Genomic DNA, 20946 nt, shown 5'->3' with positions numbered 1-20946 from the left:
CAGGTCGAATAGTTGTTATTACACCATGATTCAGTGTGTGGTGAGCAATCTGTGTGCATGTATGTGTGTGTGTGTGTGTGTGTGTGTGTGTGTGTGTGTGTGTGTGTGTGTGTGTGTGTGTGTGTGTGTGTGTGTGTGTGTGTGTGTGTGTGAGACACAGTCGTCATGACAGACGTTCCTGTCCAATCAAAGTGCTGTGAATCTCCAAAGGTCAGTGTTCCTCCCCCTGCTGCACTCAAACTGGAAGACGTGGCGAGGTGAGGCCTGAACTGTGTGTCAAATAAAGTTTGGGTGACGTCTGCTGAAGTCATCCTCAGCTTCTTTCAGGTCATGGCTTTTAGAGAGCTGCACGCAAGCATCCTCCTAACCAGATTGATCAGGGTGATCACCATGATGTTCTGGCATCACACAGCCTTCTCTGAAACAAAGCTTGATTGTTCTTTGTAACAAAGAGCCACATGCCAATCACAGAGAAGACTTATTGTTGGATGTCTTCCATTGTTGCTCTTTGTTTACTGTGTTGCGTTTTTCTTCATTGTTGAATTTATTAGCGGTGTACACTGTGTCGTGCTGCTTTGGTGTCATGTCATTATGTTGCTGACGCAGCTGTTGGCACCTGGCCTACATGCCGCCTACCACAAGGGAATTGGCTGTGGATTCAGCTTGTACCAAACCTTACTGATCTAAACCAGACTGCTTTGTGGAAATGGGGCTTTTGCATTACACCAGGGCCCTTATGCATGACAAGCCATTACAGGGTAAAGAGACTGTTTGTACTAATGGTGAGAAAGAAAAAGTTGATTAGCGGTACACACGCACCTGTTCAGCTGTTCAAAGGCAGACACTGTGCAATACATTACAGTTTGAGACAAAATATGCAAAGACAGTGGACAATCTTTTGGAGAGATGGCCAAAGACCTAAGCATGTCAACTCGCACGCTGAAGTTTGGCCGCCAGGCTGGTGCTGATGATGATGATGACTATGATGGAGTGTCTGGAGGGTATGATGATTACTGGAAGAACTTAGTGTCTGGTGGCAGAAACCAACAGAACAACAATAGGGAAGATGATGACTATGAGGACAATGAAGACAATGAGGAAGAGAAAGATGAAGATGAGGAGGAGGAAGTGGAAAAGGCTGCTTATTCTGTGGCTGGTATCAAAATAGATGGGACTGCCTGAGCAGGAGCAGACACTGACCAGCCTGCACAGTCCTACACTCCTACTTCATGGAGGTTTACTTACGGCAGTTCAAAAAGGAAGTCAGCACACTAAATGTCCTTTGACAGCTGTAAGTCTGGAGGTACTGGGGCATTGCTGTGGGACTTGTTTCGCAAAACAGCTTTCATATAACTGATTTTATTATTCAGGTTTTCTACTCTGTGCTCAGAAACACCACATGCATTCACTCTGTTCAAGATCGCCAAACTTTCTCTTTCTCTTTGTTTACATGATTGACTCACTTATGACAGCTTTTTTAGTGTTCTTGTAATAAAATGTTGATTTCTCCGGCCAAAAAAAACTTTCTTGATCTTCTCTCAGTCACACCACTCGCCAGTTTTATTACTGTTTATGGGTGGTAGTCATGCACAATTCAATTTTGTTTTCAAGGAGGTTCCCCTTAATTATGATGTAATTTGCACCTGCATCTCTTTCGTGGTGTAAATAGTTAACTGGCTGATTATTTGCAGTTGTGCATGCCGCTAACGCTGCAGCCAAACGGGCCATAACAGAATGTTAGGACTAATGGTCCCATGTTTAATGACTGAACGTGCATATGGGCCCAGGTCCTGTTTTGGAAAGAAAGAGGCAGAATGAAGAGTAGCTCTACGATCGTTTCTAAGAAAGCGTTGAGTTAGGCAGACTTTTTTACAAAGTCAAAGTTAAGAGAGATAATGACAGCTTTAGCCCTAAAAAATGAAGCTGATACAAAGTGCTAAAATCTGAAAGCAGAAGTTCCAGAAGCTACACTCAACCAAGCCCATCCCCACAGTGAAACACACATTTGGAAAGAATCAGCACAGAAAAAAAGAAAAAACAGCTTTAGCTTTCATCAACGGCTCATTTATCAAGTTTCAAATGACAATTTGTTGTCAGCCATTGGCTTTTCTTCTTCTTTAGTCAGACCCCCCCCCAGACTGAGACCACCTCTCTGGTCGGTCAATCAATGTATGAGCATTGTTGAAGCTGTCACTTGGTTTGGTGTTGAGTATTGTGTGAGGAGCCGTCTCATCAGTGAGTTATTTATATCCTTCATCTTACTGTAGCTCTGCAGGCGGCTGACTGTCTTCCCACAGGTTTGATTGACTCTCCTCTTAATAACTTACAGAAACTCCATCAGGTCCCATTGTCACCCACTGAAATATTTCCATGAAAAAGAGATGAGATGAGACACTCTGGAGCCTATTTGTTCGATTTATGCTTCCGTAATGTTTCTTATTAGAAGCCCAGCTCTTTGTCAGTGATGTATTATTGAAATCTGGCTTTTATTTGCCTGATGAGTTATTGCTCCTTAAATCTTTATTAGCCAGCTGTCGTCATCTTGTTGTCCAGATTGCTTTTCAGCCGAGGGATTGGAAGTAATTTCCAGGCCATTATAGATTTATTTATAGACACCCACTGGTAGCCACACACACAGTCAAAAAACTGCAAGACTGTTGACTTTTTTTAATCCCGCATTAGGCAGATTAAGTTTTTTCTGTTGCTCATAGATTGAGCTGTTGTTACTGAGGAGCTGTATCTAAAATATGATGATTGTTCTTATACTAGCAGTTCTTATAATCCCCCCCCCCAGTCTCATGGGGAGAGAACCGAGCTGACCTCTGACTCCACAGGCCTGCTCTCCAGAGAAAGGGTGGTCATTCTCTGAAACAAAGGACAACCAGCTCAGCATGATTTTTCATGAGAGATAAGGAAGGACAGTCACACCGCCCACTCCCTTCCAGGGAATTTTCCGGCATGCATGTACCTGACAGGCAGGGGAGAGGCAGGATGAGGTAAATCTTTGGTGTTTCACGCATGTGTTCAAGGTGATTATAAAAAATAACCCTTCAGAAGATTTTATTTGTTTCTCCAGTGTATGCAGAGTGTGTGGAAAAAACAGAATGACAGGACTTTGAAGAGTGGGTAGGTCTGAGTAGTCATGTCCACTTTAAGGTCTTGGATACGTCAGGTTTCAGTTCTGCATGTGTTGGGAAGTGGGGCAGCTGAACGCGTATTGTGTTGTAATCACACAGAACTGTCATGATGCCAGGCTCACACCAGATCTGTGTCAGCTCCGTCTCTGCCCCATCGTGCTCTCTCATGGCTCCAGAAATACTAGAAACCACATACACACCAAGTCAAAACCAAAAAACAAACAACAAAAAAAATACAAAACATACACACACACACACACACACACACACACACACACACACACACACACACACACACACACACACACACACACACACACACACACTCTGTACCCAGCAGAAGCTCCTGAGCACTGTAGTTAGCTCACTGCCTGTTTGTCCACAGTGAAGTCCACAGTTACAGAGCCAGCCCCACTAGCTGACTGCTCTTAACCTGTTTATGCCCAATTTTGTTTTTCAGAGTTGTCAGGCAGACAGTTTTATCAGATAAATCCCTCTTTATATATATATATATATATATATATATATATATATATATATATATATATATATATATATATATATATATATATAATTATTATTATTATTTATTTATTTTTTGTCGCTAGGCGCTGCCCAAGTAGCTGCCTGTTGCAGCAGCTCTCTCTTCTTTGTCCGTTTCTTGTAATTTTTTTCGTCTCTTTTTCGTCATCTTTGTATTTGGAGTGGATCATCACTTTGTATGGTTCATTGTTGGTCATGGACACCAAACTTTTTGTGGTTTTAGTGATATTTTTTACTACTTTTCTCCTGTGTTTGTCTGGAGATCCTACATGTAACCATGGCTGCAATGTTTACATGTGAAATTAGCTGTTAGCATCCTGTAGCATGTCAATGCTAACTAGTGTAGGGCTTGATGATTTCCCTCGAGCTGAGGAGGAGGAGGTGAGGACGACGTGATGGTTCTCTGATGTGAGCTGGGAGGTGACGACGTGGACCTGTCCTTCCATCCATCGTTGTTGGGAACATGGGATCTCGCTCCGGGGGATGGATGAGCTAGCCGTGCTAACCCAGCGGCATCGTGCTGTTCACAGACGTGGCTGACGGAGCTGACATCGGACGCAGGCGCCACATTGGAGGAGCTTCACCTGCTGTGGGCAGACAGGATCCAGGAGACAGAGACTGAATAGACTGCTGGGGAGGATCAGTTTTGGACCCTGTGGAAGTGGAGACTGGCTGGACTGGAGAGTGGTGGACGAGTAGTGGACGGGATTTCTTCATCTAATTTCTTGTGGACCTTTTTGCACTTTCTATACTTTCTTACTTTTGTTTTCTTAAATGCTGCTGTGACTCCTGAATTTCCCCTCTGGGATAAATCAAGTATTTTCTATTCTATTTCTATTCTATTATTTTCTATTCTATTCTATTCTATTCTATATATATATATATATATATATATATATATATATATATATATATATATATATATATATATATATATATATATATATATATTTATATATATATATATATATGTATATATATATGTATATATATATATATATATATATATATATATATATATATATATATATACATATTTGACTTTATTTTTCCATTTTGTACTTTGTTTTGAGGAAAATATCGTTTTTATGACTGGCAACAATTCTTGCCAGTAGTCACACAGCTTGTCACTTGGTCAAATGTCACAGAATGATTATCAAGAAAAAATTGTAATAATAAAGCTATCACAAAATAATAAAGTAAGAAAAAAAGGTTAAACTGTACATGAATACCAATGGACATTATCATCCCTGTAAGGTAGCTAGTGACTGGCTATTATTAACCTTTATTTAACCAGGTAAGAAGAGCTGTGCATTTTTGCTCTTTGATACAGAGGAGTGTGAGGGGTCTGCATACTTTTATTGTGTGGTCCCAGAGGCAGAAGGTGGCCTTTAACCGACACAATCTAACCAGGTAAGAAGACCCGTTGAGATCAAGACCTCTTTTACAAGGCCAAGAGGCAGCACAACATAGTGAGCAAAGACAACAGCAAACAGGAACAAAAACATTCAAAATAATGATATAAGAACAATTTTTTTAAAATGAAGTGCAGGAGTTATTTTCTTACTGTTTAAGAACAGAGGCACTGTTCAATAGAATTTTATTGTCGGTTTCTTAGGGAAGAACAAAAGGCCTCCAATGAAACAAGTTCTGAGAGTTTCAGCTCAGATTGGAGGGTGTTCCAATCAGAAGGGGCAAAGTAACTGAAAGCCTTTTTTCCTGTTTCAGTTCGAACATGGCAAACTGTGCACTTTCCGGATGCCGAAAGCTGCTCCTGTTAAATAATAGTGTGATGCTGTAGCAGCCCGACACAGTTTACCCCGCTAATAAATCCAATAAAGAAGAAAAAAAACAACACAGCAAACAAAGAGAAATGATGGAGGACATGCAGCATTTCGTCCTCTCTGTGATTGGCATGTAGCTCTTTGATACAAAGTTCAAGCTTTATTTCAGAGAAGTCTGTGTGCCACCAGGAGAAATGCAGCCGCTGTCGGGGGTCAAGTGGTGATTCTTTCGACCAATCAGCATTCTGCAGTGTTGTTGCTCCACCTTCTGAGAGCGGATCGGTTCAGTCTGGCACCCATACGAAAGGGTCCCAAAAAGTGGGACGGCTCATCTCAGTTATTTGGGGATCTGTCCCAGGGTAAGTCAGTGGAAATGCCACAAAATGTGCGCCGTACTGAGACAAACCGCACCGGTCTGCTTGGTGGAAACACAGCTATAGACAGCTCCACAGTGTCCCCCTCCCCTCAGGTTAAGAGTCTTGGTGTCATCCTTGACAGCTCACTTTCTTTCCACTCTCATACAAATAACATAACCCAATGTGCATATTTCCATCTACATAACATCAATCATCTCCGTCCCTCTTTAGCCACCCTGTCCCGCTCTCTCAGATCTTCCTCCTCTCTCCACCTCTCTGTGCCCTCACCCATCTCAGCACCATGGGGAGCAAAGCTTTCAGTCACTCCACTACCCAACTCTGGAACTCACCTCAACCTCAGATCAGAGACATTGACTCTTGCTGTATTCAAATTAAAACTCAAAACCCATCTGTTTCAATCAGCATTTTCAAACCTCTCTGATTACTTTTAGTCTGCTGTCACTTCTGTTTGTCTCCTAGTGTTATCAATTAATTAATCAATTAATTAGTTATTATACATTATTTATTTATTAATAAACAACACAGGAGAAAAAGTAGCAAAAATATCACTGAAGCCACAAAAAGTTTGTTGTCCATGACCAACAATGATCCACTCCAAATACAAAGATGACGAAAAAGAGATGAAAAATTCACAAGAAAAGGACAAAGAAGAGAGAGCAGCCATAGCCAACAGGACGGCGCCTAGCAACATAGTAGCTTCTGTTACTTTATGAGCTGTTTTCCCCTCCCCTGTTTCACTCAAATGAGCAAGTTGCGCCTTCTTGGGTGATGGAAATGAAATTGAGAATTATGCTTATAATGTCTGCTATGTTAGTTTGTCAATATACTGTAGTGGACACTAGAGGGAGATCTCACACTAAAATAGACAGGAGGAAGTGAGTTAAGTGATGACGTGAGACCAGGGCTGGATATAGATCAGTGTGCTGTTGAGTTTTGTGGGTTGGAAGTCGCACAGTAAACTTCAGAGCCTCCATACTCGAGTCTGCTCGTCTCTTTTGTTATCGACCTCCACATTGGTGACCCTGACGTGATTATGTCGGTTGAAGCCGGTGGCGACGGAGGGCTTGGAGCCTCAGCAGTAGCTTCTGCTGGTTCTCCGGCGGTTTTTGCTGCTACAATGAAGCTGCCGGAATTTTGGCAGCACGACCCGGAGCCGTGGTTCCAGCATATCGAGGCACAGTTTCACCTCCGGGGGATCTCGGTGGATGAAACAAAGTATTACCACGTGGTGGCAGCCTTGGACTCGTCAACTGCCCGTAGAGTCATGGGTTTCCTGAGGGAGCCACCGGCGGCTGGGAAGTACGAGGCTCTCAAGGCACAGCTCCTGCGGTTGTTCCGGCTTTCAGACACAGAACGAGCAGATCGCCTGTTGTCCCTTAACGGATTAGGAGACAGCAAGCCCACGGAGTTAATGGAGAATATGCTAGCGCTACTTGGCGCAGGTGACGTCTCGTTCCTGTTTGTGCACCTCTTCCTACGGCAGCTCCCGCCTCAGGTACGAACAGCTCTGGCAAACTCACCGCTTGTGCGCACCAAAGATTACCGCGGATTAGCAGAGGAAGCAGACCGGATCCTACTAGCATCCCGCCAGTATAGTATACAGGCTGTATCATCACCCCAACCCCCTCTCCTGAGAGCGGAGGAGCTGACGACTCCTGTGGCTGCCGTGTCGGATCGGCGGAGAGAGGACGGCGTGTTATGCTTCTATCATCGCCGTTTTGGCTCGAAAGCTAAGCGGTGTATCCCGCCCTGCTCTTTTGCTGTCCAGGGAAACGGGAGGGCCGGCGCTCGTTAGCGGCTGTGAGTGCTGGCAACGCTGATAAGCTGCTGTTTATTGAGGATTCGTTGTCCGGTCGGCGTCTGCTGGTGGACTCAGGAGCACAGCGGAGTATCCTACCTGCCTCGGCCGCGGAGGCCCTGGGGAATGGACATGGACCCCCGCTGGACGCGGCCAACGGCACCCCCATTCGTACATTCGGCACCAGGTTTGTGACTGTGTGTTTTAATGGGCGCCAGTTTGGATGGGACTTTGTGTTTGCTTCTGTGTCCGTACCTATATTGGGCGCGGATTTTTTATGCGCTCACAGGCTGCTGGTGGATGTTTCAAACCGCCGCCTTATTGATGCGGTGTCCTTTGCTACGTATCCCTGTACACTGGGGGGGCCGGGACCCCTCCCCCTTGCTAACATGCTTGCCACAGGGGACGTTTATCAGCGTCTCCTGGCCAAATTCCCAGCTCTGACTACCCCCACTTTCTCTGCTAAAGTGGCCAAGCATGGAGTTGAACATTACATCACCACTGTTGGTTCGCCTGTGTATGCAAGAGCACGCCGTCTGGATGCTGCTAAACTGGCTATAGCAAGGGAGGAGTTTTCTGCAATGGAACGGCTGGGCATTGTGCGCCGCTCAAACAGCCCCTGGGCCTCCCCACTGCATATGGTGCCCAAGGCTGATGGCAGGTGGCGTCCCTGTGGGGATTTCCGTCGCCTTAACAACATTACTACTCCGGACAGGTACCCAGTTCCACACATTCAGGACTTTTCTGTACATCTGTCTGGGGCCTGCATTTTTTCCAAAGTGGATTTGGTGCGGGGTTATCATCAGGTGCCAGTCGCTCAGCAGGATGTGCCTAAGACTGCTGTAATCACCCCCTTTGGACTGTTTGAGTTCCTGCGTATGCCTTTCGGCCTCAAGGGGGCAGCACAAACTTTTCAGCGGCTAATGGACTCTGTTTTGCGGGATCTGCCTTTCCTGTTTGTCTATTTGGATGACATTCTGGTGGCTAGTGCTTCTGCTGAGCAGCATCTGACACACCTTAACCAACTCTTTGAGAGACTGAGTGAGCATGGACTGATTGTGAACCCAGCCAAGTGTCAGTTTGGACTGCCAGCGATCGATTTCCTCGGCCACCGTGTCTCGCCTGAAGGAGCTGTCCCTCTGCCGGCTAAGGTTGAGGCGATAGCTGCTTTTCCACGACCCCGCACAATCAGGTCCCTGCAGGAGTTTCTGGGTATGGTGAACTTCTACAACAGGTTCATAGAGAGAGCGGCTCAACTGATGCGCCCTCTGTATGAAGCGCTGAGGGGGAAGAAGGATAGCCAGGAGGTGGACTGGTCTTCAGAGAGGGTCCAGGCGTTTGAGGGTGCCAAAGCAGCTTTGGCCAACGCCGCCATGCTCTCACACCCCTCCCCTACTGCACCTATAGCTCTTACTACTGACTCCTCTGACTATGCAGTGGGTGCAGTATGTGAGCAGTGGGTGTTAGGATCCTGGCGGCCTCTTGCCTTTTTCAGCAGAAAACTGCGTGACAGTGAGAGGAAGTACAGCACGTTTGATAGAGAGCTCCTGGCCCTTTTCCTGGCTACACGACACTTTAGGTTCATGCTGGAGGGTCGCCAGTTCACCGCATTCGTGGATCACAAGCCCCTTACTTTTGCTATGTCCAAGACTGCCGAACCCTGGTCGGCACGGCAGCAGCGTCAACTCTCTGCTATTTCTGAGTTCACCACAGACATTCAACATGTGGCTGGAAAGGACAATCGGGTGGCGGATTGCCTCTCCCGGGTACATGTTAGTTCAGTGCACCTTGGGATCGATTATGTTGCCATGGCCGCGGACCAGCTGGTGGATGTGGATATTCAGGCGTTTAAGAAGGAGGAGACAGGCCTAAGGTTGAAGGATGTGGAGTTTCACGACTGCGGCACCACGCTTCTTTGTGATATCTCCACAGGGCAGCCTCGGCCGATGGTTCCGATGGGCTGGCGACGCAGAGTTTTTGAGGCCATGCATGTCCTGTCACATCCGGGGGTTAAAGCCTCTGTTAAGCTGGTGAGCTCCAAGTTTGTCTGGCCGGGCCTCAGGAAGGATGTGAAGCAATGGGCTGCTTCCTGTATGGCCTGTCAACGCTCTAAGGTGCACCGTCACATCAAGGCCCCTCTAGAGCCATTTCATATTCCAGAGAGGCGGTTCGAGCATGTCAACGTGGACCTGGTTTGTCCACTGCCCCAATCCCGGGGGTTTACTCACCTTCTCACTATGGTGGACAGGACCACTAGGTGGCCAGAGGTTGTTCCCTTGTCATCAACTACATCTGCAGAAGTAGCCCGGGCATTCATATCTGCATGGGTGGCACGTTTCGGGACACCATCTGACCTCACCTCGGACAGGGGTGCCCAGTTCACCTCTGAGCTGTGGAATGCTGTGGCTCAGAACTTAGGGGTGAAGCTCCATCGCACCACTGCATATAACCCACAGGCCAACGGGTTGTGTGAACGGTTTCATCGTTCCATGAAAGCTGCCCTTCGTGCAGCCCTTAAGGACAGTAACTGGATGGACCGCCTTCCCTGGGTTATGTTAGGCTTGCGTTCAGCCCCGAAAGAGGACCTTAAATCCTCCTCTGCAGAGCTTGTTTTTGGGCAGCCATTGAGGCTTCCTGGGGAGTTTCTACCAAAAGCTTCATCACCCTGGTCTGTGTCTGCTCAGCGCTTGGCTTTCAGAGATGCCACCACTGCCTTTTCCCCTTTGCCTGTTCATCACTGTCTACCCCAGACCTATATACCGAAGGATCTAATGTCTGCTGACTATGTTTTTGTCCGGCATGATGCCCATCGTTCCCCCCTGCAGGCCCCTTATGACGGACCCTTCCGGGTTCTGGAAGTGGGGTCAAAGAACTTTGTTGTGGACATGGGAGGGCATCCAGAGCGGGTCTCAGTGGATCGTCTTAAGCCTGCTCATGTACTGAAGGAAGAGCCAGTTGAGCTGGCTCTGCCTCCCCGCCGTGGACGACCTCCCAAGTCTGTTCCTCTCCCAGGACCCGTTTCCAGTCCCAACAACCCCCCAGTGGCTGCTCCTGCCCCATCTGTCCGGTCTCGTCGATGGCAGGGGCGTCCCCCAGCCCCTGTTCCTACTTTTTTCCCTTCCCCGGTCACTGTGAAGCACAGTCGTTATGGTCGGCTGATCAAGCCCCCTTTGAAGGATTGAGACTGTGCCTGTATGGGATGGAGGACTGTTTTTTTTTTTTTTTTTTTTTTTTTGTTGTTGTTGTTCTCTGGTTTATTTTCCTGGCACAGTTTGGGGACATTTGGTTTGATTCATAGGTTGTGTGTCTATTTTTGGTGTTCGGGGGGGGCCTGTGTAGTGGACACTAGAGGGAGATCTCACACTAAAATAGACAGGAGGAAGTGAGTTAAGTGATGACGTGAGACCAGGGCTGGATATAGATCAGTGTGCTGTTGAGTTTTGTGGGTTGGAAGTCGCACAGTAAACTTCAGAGCCTCCATACTCGAGTCTGCTCGTCTCTTTTGTTATCGACCTCCACAATACCAGAATTCTGTGTGCTCAAACCAACTAATTTGCCTGGAATGCTTTCAGGTTGGAACTTTAGGATTTCGACTGGGGAATTCCAAGTTATGGGTTGACTGGAACGCAGCATTAGTACTGAACCAACAATCTATGATTGGATGAAAGGAAATCCTTGCTGCTGTATCCAAAAAAGCAACAAAGGAGAAAGATGGGTCAGCACTTCATTAAACTAGGAGCTGTGTGTTTTTGCTATTTGATACCGAGGAGTGTGAGGGGTCTGCATACTTTTATCGTGTGGTCCCAGAGGCAGAAGGTGGCCTTTAACCGACAAAATCTAACCAGGTAAGAAGAAAGGTCAGAGTGTACTCTTAATGCTCAGAAGATGTATAAAAATGGGTTTTATGCTTTCAATCTTTTACAGATGTTTCCGTACGTGTTAATCCATCACAATAAAACTCAGCTCTGGCTGCTTTCTGTGGCCTCTGAGACGTTTTTTTTTTTTTTTTTTTTTTTAATTACAAGAAACAAACTCACTAACTGGAACAGACACTCACCAGAAACATTCAGAGCAGAGGTAAGCGTGTTGCTAAATTTAGTAAAGCGGCTCTGCTGTTTGGCAGCAAAACAAGGCTTTTAGCCTTTAGGGCTGAAATGTGTTGTGACAACGTTTTCTAGTTTTCTAGCCTGGAGCATTGTCTTCCTTTGGATGGTCTAAAACAGGAAATGAATACAAGGAAGAGATGAGCCTTGCTGCCCAAAAGATTTTTATGTGCAGCATGTACAACAACAAAGAAGTTTACAGAGACTGCAGTCAATTGAACCCGGAGATGACCCAAAAAGATCTGCAGCTCTACCACGCCTGCTTGCTGGAGCTGATACTCCCATTTGTTCAAGTCTGTCAGGGAGGCTGTGGCCCAGCAACCTGAGCCTGAGTCTGAGTTCAGGGCATAAAAAACATCAGCTTTGTGGCAGAAATGTGATAAACCTGAAACTGAAAAAAGAAACATTGACGTTGACAAACTGCGTATTATAAAAAAATATTAATGTCATCAAAACAGGTAATGGCATTGATAACATTTTCCAGAAGTTGAAAACATGGACATTAAATGACTTATCCAATTTCATTTACATACATTTTTGCATTCTGATGTTTTTGAATTGAAATCATATATTTATATGATGTCAAAGTTTTATCAATGACAGTTTATGATTTCAATTTTTTTTCTTTTTTGATCACACTTTTGTTCCTATGTTTTTTGGCGCCAAATATTATTTTTGGTACCAAACACAAAAGTCAATGGGTAACGCTTTATATTAAGGTCCTGTATTAAGCATTAATAAGAGCTTTGTAAGTACTCATAAGATGCTTATTAACATTATTTGTTTATAAGACTATATAACTGCTTAATAAGTGTTTAATAAGGTCATTATAAGGGTTACTACAAGACAACTTAATCTATAAGCTATAAGGAACCTAACCCTAACCCTCTTTGTTTTTTGTCTTCTGCTTTTGTCTCTCATGAGCCCTACCCCAGCCCTTCCCCTAAACCTAACCATTCAGGGCCCCATGCCTAAACCTAGCCTGTGGGGCCTCACGCCTAACCCTTACAAAGACCTTATTAAACACTTATTAAGCAGTTATATAGTCTTATAAACAAATAACTATGTTAATAAGGGTCTTATAAGAACTTACAAAGGTCTAATTAGTGCTTATTACAGGACCTTGATATAAAGTGATACCTTTAAGTCATTAATATAGTAACTAAGAATGCATTTAAAAACTGCTCCAAACCTTTGCAGTTCAATGTACACACCCAGAGATTTGTATATGTCTGTAGAAATATGGACACACTTGAAAATCTGTTATGCATTTTCAGATCCTATCACACATTAGCGGATCAATCCACACTTATCTGTGGATCTTTGTTTGCAGCTGTGAATCTTTGTCACATTTGTTAATTTTACTGGTACAAAAATAGCTCCATAGTGCTCCTCTCATTGTTGCTTACCGTCTGTCAGCTCCCACTACACTGACTTGTTTCTTGTCTGTTGGCTGCAAACGGTTTTCTGTCTCCCATCGCTCTCTTATGTTATTGGCTCGAAGAAATGCGTAGAAACAGACAGAAAGCCTTTAAGGTGCAGATAATGCTATTACAAGTAAATAACCCAGCAGGAAGACCTTTTTTGTTGTTGTTGTTGTTGTTTAGCGTTTTTCATACTGTTTATGCCTTCATTCAGAAGAGACAGGACAGTTGGTAGAGATAAAAAGGAGGAAACAGGGTGAGAGTGGGGAGTGATGTGGGAAAGGAACCATGGGCTTGATTTAAAGCTGGTCCACCCACTGAAGGGCGAACCTCAGGTGGTCCAACCAAAAGGCCTCACTGAGACTGCAAACATTTTCATCCAAAATTAAGCAATAAGAGTGAGAGCCACTGAATTCATTACAATAGAAAATAACCATGCAAAAAAAATTTAAATAAAATCTTTGGAATGTGACATAAAGCTTTGCCACAGCTGTAGTGTACCTACATGTCAGACACTACTCATGGCTTGGTTTAATCCGAACAGGTGTGTTTTAGGGCGCCGCCACACTGGCCATCCAAACCATGCCGTGCTTAAGCACGATTGCCCCCCCAGCGCTGTTCCCCAGCTGGAGAGTACGACCAGCGGTGACACTACCTGTATGAACCAGACTTTAGTGGGTATCACACACGGGCAAGGCCCGCCTACGTCATCGTGAGCATCTGTTTACATGAAGCATGATCTCATCAGAGTCAGCACAATGAGACACAGAGAGCACTGCTACAACTTTTGAGACTTTTGGACTTATAGTAAGTCGTTTTTGCCCAACACACCCCTGTAACAGCCCGCTTCGTTTCAAATGACTGTCGAGAGATGCGCTTGCGGTGATTGTACACCATGGATTACACGCACCATCCGCGTGCTTGTGCTCGTGCATGAAGTAAACCGTGCCGAAGCCCACCTCTCCGAAGCGTGCCAAAGCAGAGAAGTGAATTGTGCTCAAGCACGGCACAGTTGCTGTCATACTGGCCATTCCAAACGTGCTTTAGGGCTGAAGCGTGCTTAAGCACGGCGCGGTTTGCCAGTGTGACCGCGTCCTTACAAAGATGTCAACACTCCACACAGGTATCACAGAGACCCATTAGCACGGTCAGGGTTGTGGGGTGGCCTTGGGCTCAAGCTCTGGATGTTTTCTGAATGCCCTGAATGAGGGGAAAAAAAAAATAAGTGTACTACCAGAGTCCAACACAGAGGCAGCAGCTGCGTTCAGTAGTCTGCATACTACTCCTGCCTGAGCCAATCACATGGGAGGACTGATGTTAACTTGGATGTTAGGAAGTTTCTCTAACAGAAAGTACAGAACAACAATAACAGCAGCTGTGATAAAACAGTTGATGATTCAGTTTTGTAAATCCTATTTTCAAATTGTTTGATGTTTCTCCTCTGGTTTGTTAAATGTTATCTTACTATCAGTAAAGTTATGGTACAGAGAAAGTAAATGCTGTCAGATAATGTTAGGTGCGTGGCTAGAGGGGAAGAATCCAATCAAGCTTAAATAATAAACATGAAAAATAAAGTGAAAAACAGAGAAGCTGATGCTAAATTAGGAAAAAGTGAAAAAGAGTAATCCTAGTGAACATAATACTTTAAATATTTATTATTTAGTCAAACTTAGCAGCCCTCTTGCTTTATACTTTCTGCTGTTAGTAGATGTGAGGTGTTTTCCATGGACCAGTGATCTGAGGTGACTTTGGCCAGCAGCTGACTGTGTTAGATTGTTGTTAGTTGTTGATATTGTTAACTAATGATATTATTTTGCCTCATTAAAGCATATTAATTTATCAGTATAATCTATTCCTCTTTCTGCTTTAAGGAGGTCAGAATTTGGGGGTTGTGATGCCATATCATTTTTTTTTTTATATTTTTTTTTAAAGCACCAGTCTTTTTGCACATGATAAAAAATCAATCACTCATCTGGGCCAAGCCCCCAGACCTTCAAACCCTAAATCTGCCCCTGCCAAACAAATGTCTGGACCTGGCAGTAAAAACGTTGAGCACTGCTCAATTTAAAACGAGCTCTAATGGATTTCTCATGACTTTTGGAGAGAGCCTCAAGTGGACACTTATGGAATTGCACTTTTTTCCACTTCTTCTCTATTTTTGTTTTCCAGCACTGGAGGTTGCTGTTTGCTTGTCAAGCATTAAGTATGACCACCTAGTTTGAAAGCCCTCTCCCTGAACAACCTCAGGAGTTATTTCTAGAGCTCAGACGGGGCAGGAATGTGACACGCACTTTTCAAAACACCCAAAGCCACTTTTCAGCCATTAAGCAGTGATTGTGATGGAGCCAGTTCTCCCAGAGAGCGTGCTGATATTTATTCGACAGACGCATTTCCGTCACTATTAATTTGCCACATCTCAAAACAGGCCTGCTGCAGCTGGACGGGGACACACAGTAAAAACAATGACTGGAGGCAGCATATTGCATGTTGGAGGAAGAATTAAATGAGCATAAGCCCCCTGGCTTCGTGTCCTAGGTCATCTGTTAATTTTTCATGGGTGCCTCACTAATTCATGAGGACATCTGTTTTTGCAGCTTATGTTTTATGAGTCCCATGTTCATCAGTTGTGAGCGGCTCCAGCTGCAAAATGATTAGGCGGGACTTCTGATGGAAACTAAATCAGAAGAGGCTTGGGCAGATCAGCAGCATAAACACAGACACATGCTGGCATACGGTTCCTTGATAAGAAAATCTGCTAAATGAAAAGTCTCAATTAGAAGTCTGAGCTTGATTAGTGCTCTCTGGAGGCTGACACTTCCAGCAGACTACTTAGCTGTGAAACAAACGACAGGAAGGACCTTGCAGGTGGTCAGTGTGTGAGCAGAGCTTGTTTGAAAGGCGCTCTGACCTGATGGGTAATACGTCTTAGTTTGATCATCAACACTGTGCTAACTTCTGTTAGGACTTTCAGCTTTACTGCTCTGACTCTGGTGATATGGTGACATCATGATCATCAGTGTGTGTGTGTGTGTGTGTGTGTGTGTGTGTGTGTGTGTGTGTGTGTGTGTGTGTGTGTGTGTGTGTGTGTGTGCGTGTGTGTGTGTGTGTGTGTTTAGATACATGTGTGGCAAAAATAGCTCAAAACATGTTTTTTTATGTCAATGACTCTGGCACAGTAAAAATTGTGATACCAGGGGTCATTGTGATGACATTTTCAGCAGCTGCCCTGACTCTGTTGGCCCTGCATGTTCAGGTACTAAACTCCAAAAGATCCTAACAATTATTTTGACTTGAATCCTTCAACAGGAGCAGCCTTAGAACAAGTGACCTCCTCATCAGACTCAGATGTATCTGTGTCTTCTGGCTGGTACTCTATATGGTCCTCTTCCTCAGAAACTTGCTCCTCTGCATCGCTATGCTGATCTGCGTCTCCTTCTTCGTTTTCTCCAAAAATGTAATCTAGAGTTTCACGCACCATGAATCTTCTTTTCATTTTTGTATGCTGCAAATTGGAGATGTGCCCTCTGCAAGTCAAATGAGTGAAGTGACCTGACATGGTGGACATGCCATCTTTTTTTTTTTTTTGCAGCAATACTGGACAAATGAGCATTCCCTCAGGCTCACGTGATTGGGAGAGGAGGTGGCTCTGAGTGTGTTAGCTGACAGTACACTAATGGTCCAGGCACACACAAACGCAAGTTCTTGCACACAGATACTTTAAAAAAAAAAAAAAAAACTCTGATTTAGCATTCTAATAGTTTTGGAAGTAATAACTGATTTCTAACGGTTTGATTGGTTCTTATTTGTTTTAACTTCTAAATGAATATTTTGTGTTATGACCTGTTCTGTGTTTCAATATGTTCACACTAAAATTCTATTGCTGACATTTTTTCTTTTTTTTTTGCATTTTCTTGAAGAAAATATATGGGTCCAAAATGACCCATAACACCATAGATGTTATGATAGTTAATAATTTTAAAATGAAAAAAATGAATCAAGCAAATTAATTTCAGAGATGTTTTCTATACCCCTTAGTAATATTCAGGGAACACAACACCCTTTCCATCATTTATATGATTCTCTTGAGGTTAATTTTTCTTTTTTTTTATTGAAATCAGGAGGTATACTTATATAAAAAAGGGGCCCAGAGACCCACAACAAAAATATTTAACCCAACATTTTCATGTATAAGGAAGCCTAACAAGGTAACCAAGAGATGAGAAAAAAAATTGGATGATAAGATTTTGTTTTTGGTGTATTTTAAAGCTGATTTAAGACACAGGTCTGGTAACAGAAAAATCACACAGGAGGAAGGTTAAGCCAGGTGCATAATGTTACACAGGCACCTTTATTTCATCTCTCTGGGGTCAAAGGTTAATTGACTGTTTTTGACCACTTTTGATTTTAGCTCTAAATTTCACCTTAAAAAATGTTTACTTTGCATTGCTTGGTGTCTCTTTTACCATTTGTTTTGATTAATTGTATGAACACACTTGATCTAAAATAATAATAACAACAATAATAATAATCAATCGATAATTACATTAATAAATAAATCCGAGTGGGAAAAAAAAAAACTTTTTTTTTCATTTACTATAGAAACCATAAACCTGTAACAAGTCATTTTTATACGCAAAAATGCATATCTATAAATTGTAAATTTCAAAAGACAATGAACAAATTTGGCAAACAACAGTTAAATACAACTATTTGCATTTGAACATCGGATATTCTCAGGATTTTTTTAAGCAACTATTTACAAAATTCTCTCAATAGGATTTTTAATCCAAACACACTAAGGCCCCGTTTACGCGACATTTCATCTGAAAATGCTAAAACTCAGCAAAAGAAATCTGGGTTTACACAGAAACGCTGCTGCTGAATCCAAACCATCTCCAATATACCGAGCGGTTCTTTATCTTTGACTTATACACTTTTCTTTGGGACTTCACCTTCACCTCCTGAGTTGTTGCTGCAGTGATGAGTTTAGGTTGGGGGGTGATTGTTAGGTCAGAGAGTGAGGGAGGTGGATCAATCAGAGAGGCTGCATGTGTGTGTGTGTGTGTGTGTGTGTGTGTGTGTGTGTGTGTGTGTGTTAACAGATTCTCTCTCTTTTCACCAATAAGCAGCTACAGCTACAGCTGTGGAGCTTCTCCCCCTGTCACTCACACTTACAGCCTGTCGTAGTCTCACGTAGCAGCTCCAGCTGCTAACAAGCTGACACAGTGGGTAGAATTTACATTTAAATAAATAAACAAATTTATAATGTAGGCCGGAAAAAGTGAGCCCCCTTCTTGACTGACCAGCAGCCACCATTGATATATATGGTGGTCCTCCTTACAATAATGTACTCCATCTTTTTAGATAAGGTTAAAAATAAAGACTAAAACAGAGAAATATGGGAAATCACGGGTAGATCCTGAGTGACAAACATTTATTTTGTCTGTTTTTTTCTTTGTCTTTTCTCTCCCTCTTTTCTTTGAATTAAATGAAATGAGAGAACCAGATATATACTCAGTATCAGATGTTAAGGCTGTTTATTGTTTAATTGTAAGATGTGCATCAAACTTCCAGCTGCTGTCAGGTTAACTTTCCATTATGACAAACGGCTTTAATCTGACATCAGATGTGACGGGACAGTTAATATAGATACAAATGTATATGCTGGTTCAGACGGTTACATTAAATAGTGATTGCTGTGATTGTTTGTTGCATCAAAATGTGCCTGACACTCTTGAAACCTGCCTCTGAGGCTTTGTTGACATGTGTGCACATGTGCGCCTGTCACCAAATTACAGCTGCGTGGGGTGCACTGCGTGGGGTGCGCTCCGCCTTGCGCCGAGGATAGACCAGGTTGGAGCTGGCGAGCTTACAGCGCACTTTTTTGGCACGAAATTGTCACTTCGCCAACATGAAACTGCTGACACCTCCCCCTGGTGCACCGTCAACTCCCCCTGGTGAGCAGTCACACCCATCCATCTCAGCGCAGACAGTCTACCAAATTGGCAAATTGGCAGCGCATGGCGGTGCACCGCACGAAATTAACACTGCGTGGGTTGCGCCAGGCTTGTGCCCCCCTGCGCTGCGCAACGAAATTAGAGCCCTAAAAGATTTCCAGATGAACATGGATATTTCATCAACACCTCGAAAAATTCAGAGGGCTTTTAGACACTTTTTCAGCAGGAAAAAGGAAGAAGCTGTACCAAATAATCTAGTTCAAGCTGCTCTCAGTTTTAGTCACACACTGGTCAAACACACACACACACACACACACACACACACACACACACACACACACACACACACACACACACACACATACAGGTTACGGTGGTTTATCGGGGCACTTTTCTCAAACCGGCCCAGTGGTGGTTTACGGGGACCCACCTTTCCCTTTGTCCTAGAGAGGTGCAACAAAGAAAACACTGATCCAAAAAAATTGAGAAAAATTCCTGTCTATTTATGAGTTAAATATTGCGAAAGAATCTCAAGCTATGATCACCTGACATTTCACAGGACTACGAGGACGGGGCGGGAGGAGGCTTTTCCTAGCACAGTGGTGACTCATAGGGACACCCCGGTTTATTGGGACGTATACCACACACATACACAATCTGGACAAAACCCTGGTTTGTAAGAACTACCCTGGTTTGACTGGACACTACCCACACACGCACATGTACACACAAAAAGGACAGAGGCATGGTTTGTAAGGACTTCACTGGTATAACAGGGCACTAACCATACACACAAATATACACACACAATCAGGACAAAACCCTTGTTTGTGAGGACTACACTGGTATAACAGGGCACTAACCATACACACAAATATACACACACAATCAGGACAAAACCCTTGTTTGTGAGGACTACACTGGTATAACAGGGCACTAACCATACACACAAATATACACACACAATCAGGACAAAACCCTTGCTTGTGAGGACCTCACTGGTATAACAGGGCACGAACCATACACACAAATATACACACACAATCAGGACAAAACCCTTGATTGTGAGGACTACACTGGTATAACAGGCCACTTACCATACACACACACAATCAGGACAATCCTTTGCTTGTGAGGACCATACTGGTTTAACAGGCCACTAACCATGCACACATCAGGACAAAACCCTTGTTTGTGAGGATCCTACTTGTTCAACTGAACATTTAGATGGTAGTCTTATGTAGCAAATCTTTTACTCAAAAAGTACCACAGCATTAGCGCCACAAGTACATCTTTGAAGGGTAAATCAGGAGTTCATCTGGATGAATCTGTCTCCATTTAGCACATTGCCTGCAGTCATGTTAGGCCAGTAGTTTGAGTGACACTGCAGACAAAATATTTTTAAGTGACCGATCAACATGGGTACAAGAAGAATGCAGGCTGGCATTGGTACCTCAGTCATCTGAATTTTCAACAAATGCCCAGAGGACATCATTCATCATTTTACTTCACTGTAAGGCACAGAAAGTGCTCTGGTGCAGAGAGAAATGCTCCCCAAAAGTAAAAGTAAAATCAGCATAAGATCCCCATTAGGTGCCTCCCATTGGCCACAAACATCTATGAGCGCGGTCACACTGGCCATCCAAAACGTGCCTAAGCACGATTGCCCCCATGCAGCGCTGTTCCCCAGCCAGTACGGCCAGCGGTCACACTACCCCAATATGAACCAGACTTTAGCGAGTATCACAGACGCTAACAGCCCGCCTTCGTCATCGTGAAGCATCTGTTTACATGAAGTGTGATCTCATTAGAGTCAGCACAAT

Source organism: Halichoeres trimaculatus, unplaced genomic scaffold, assembly GCF_033239565.1.
Source record: "Halichoeres trimaculatus isolate MK-OKI-2021-1 unplaced genomic scaffold, fHalTri1.1 fHalTri1_scaffold_12, whole genome shotgun sequence".
Taxonomy (NCBI): domain Eukaryota; kingdom Metazoa; phylum Chordata; class Actinopteri; order Labriformes; family Labridae; genus Halichoeres; species Halichoeres trimaculatus.
Note: the sequence above shows the minus strand (reverse complement) of the source record.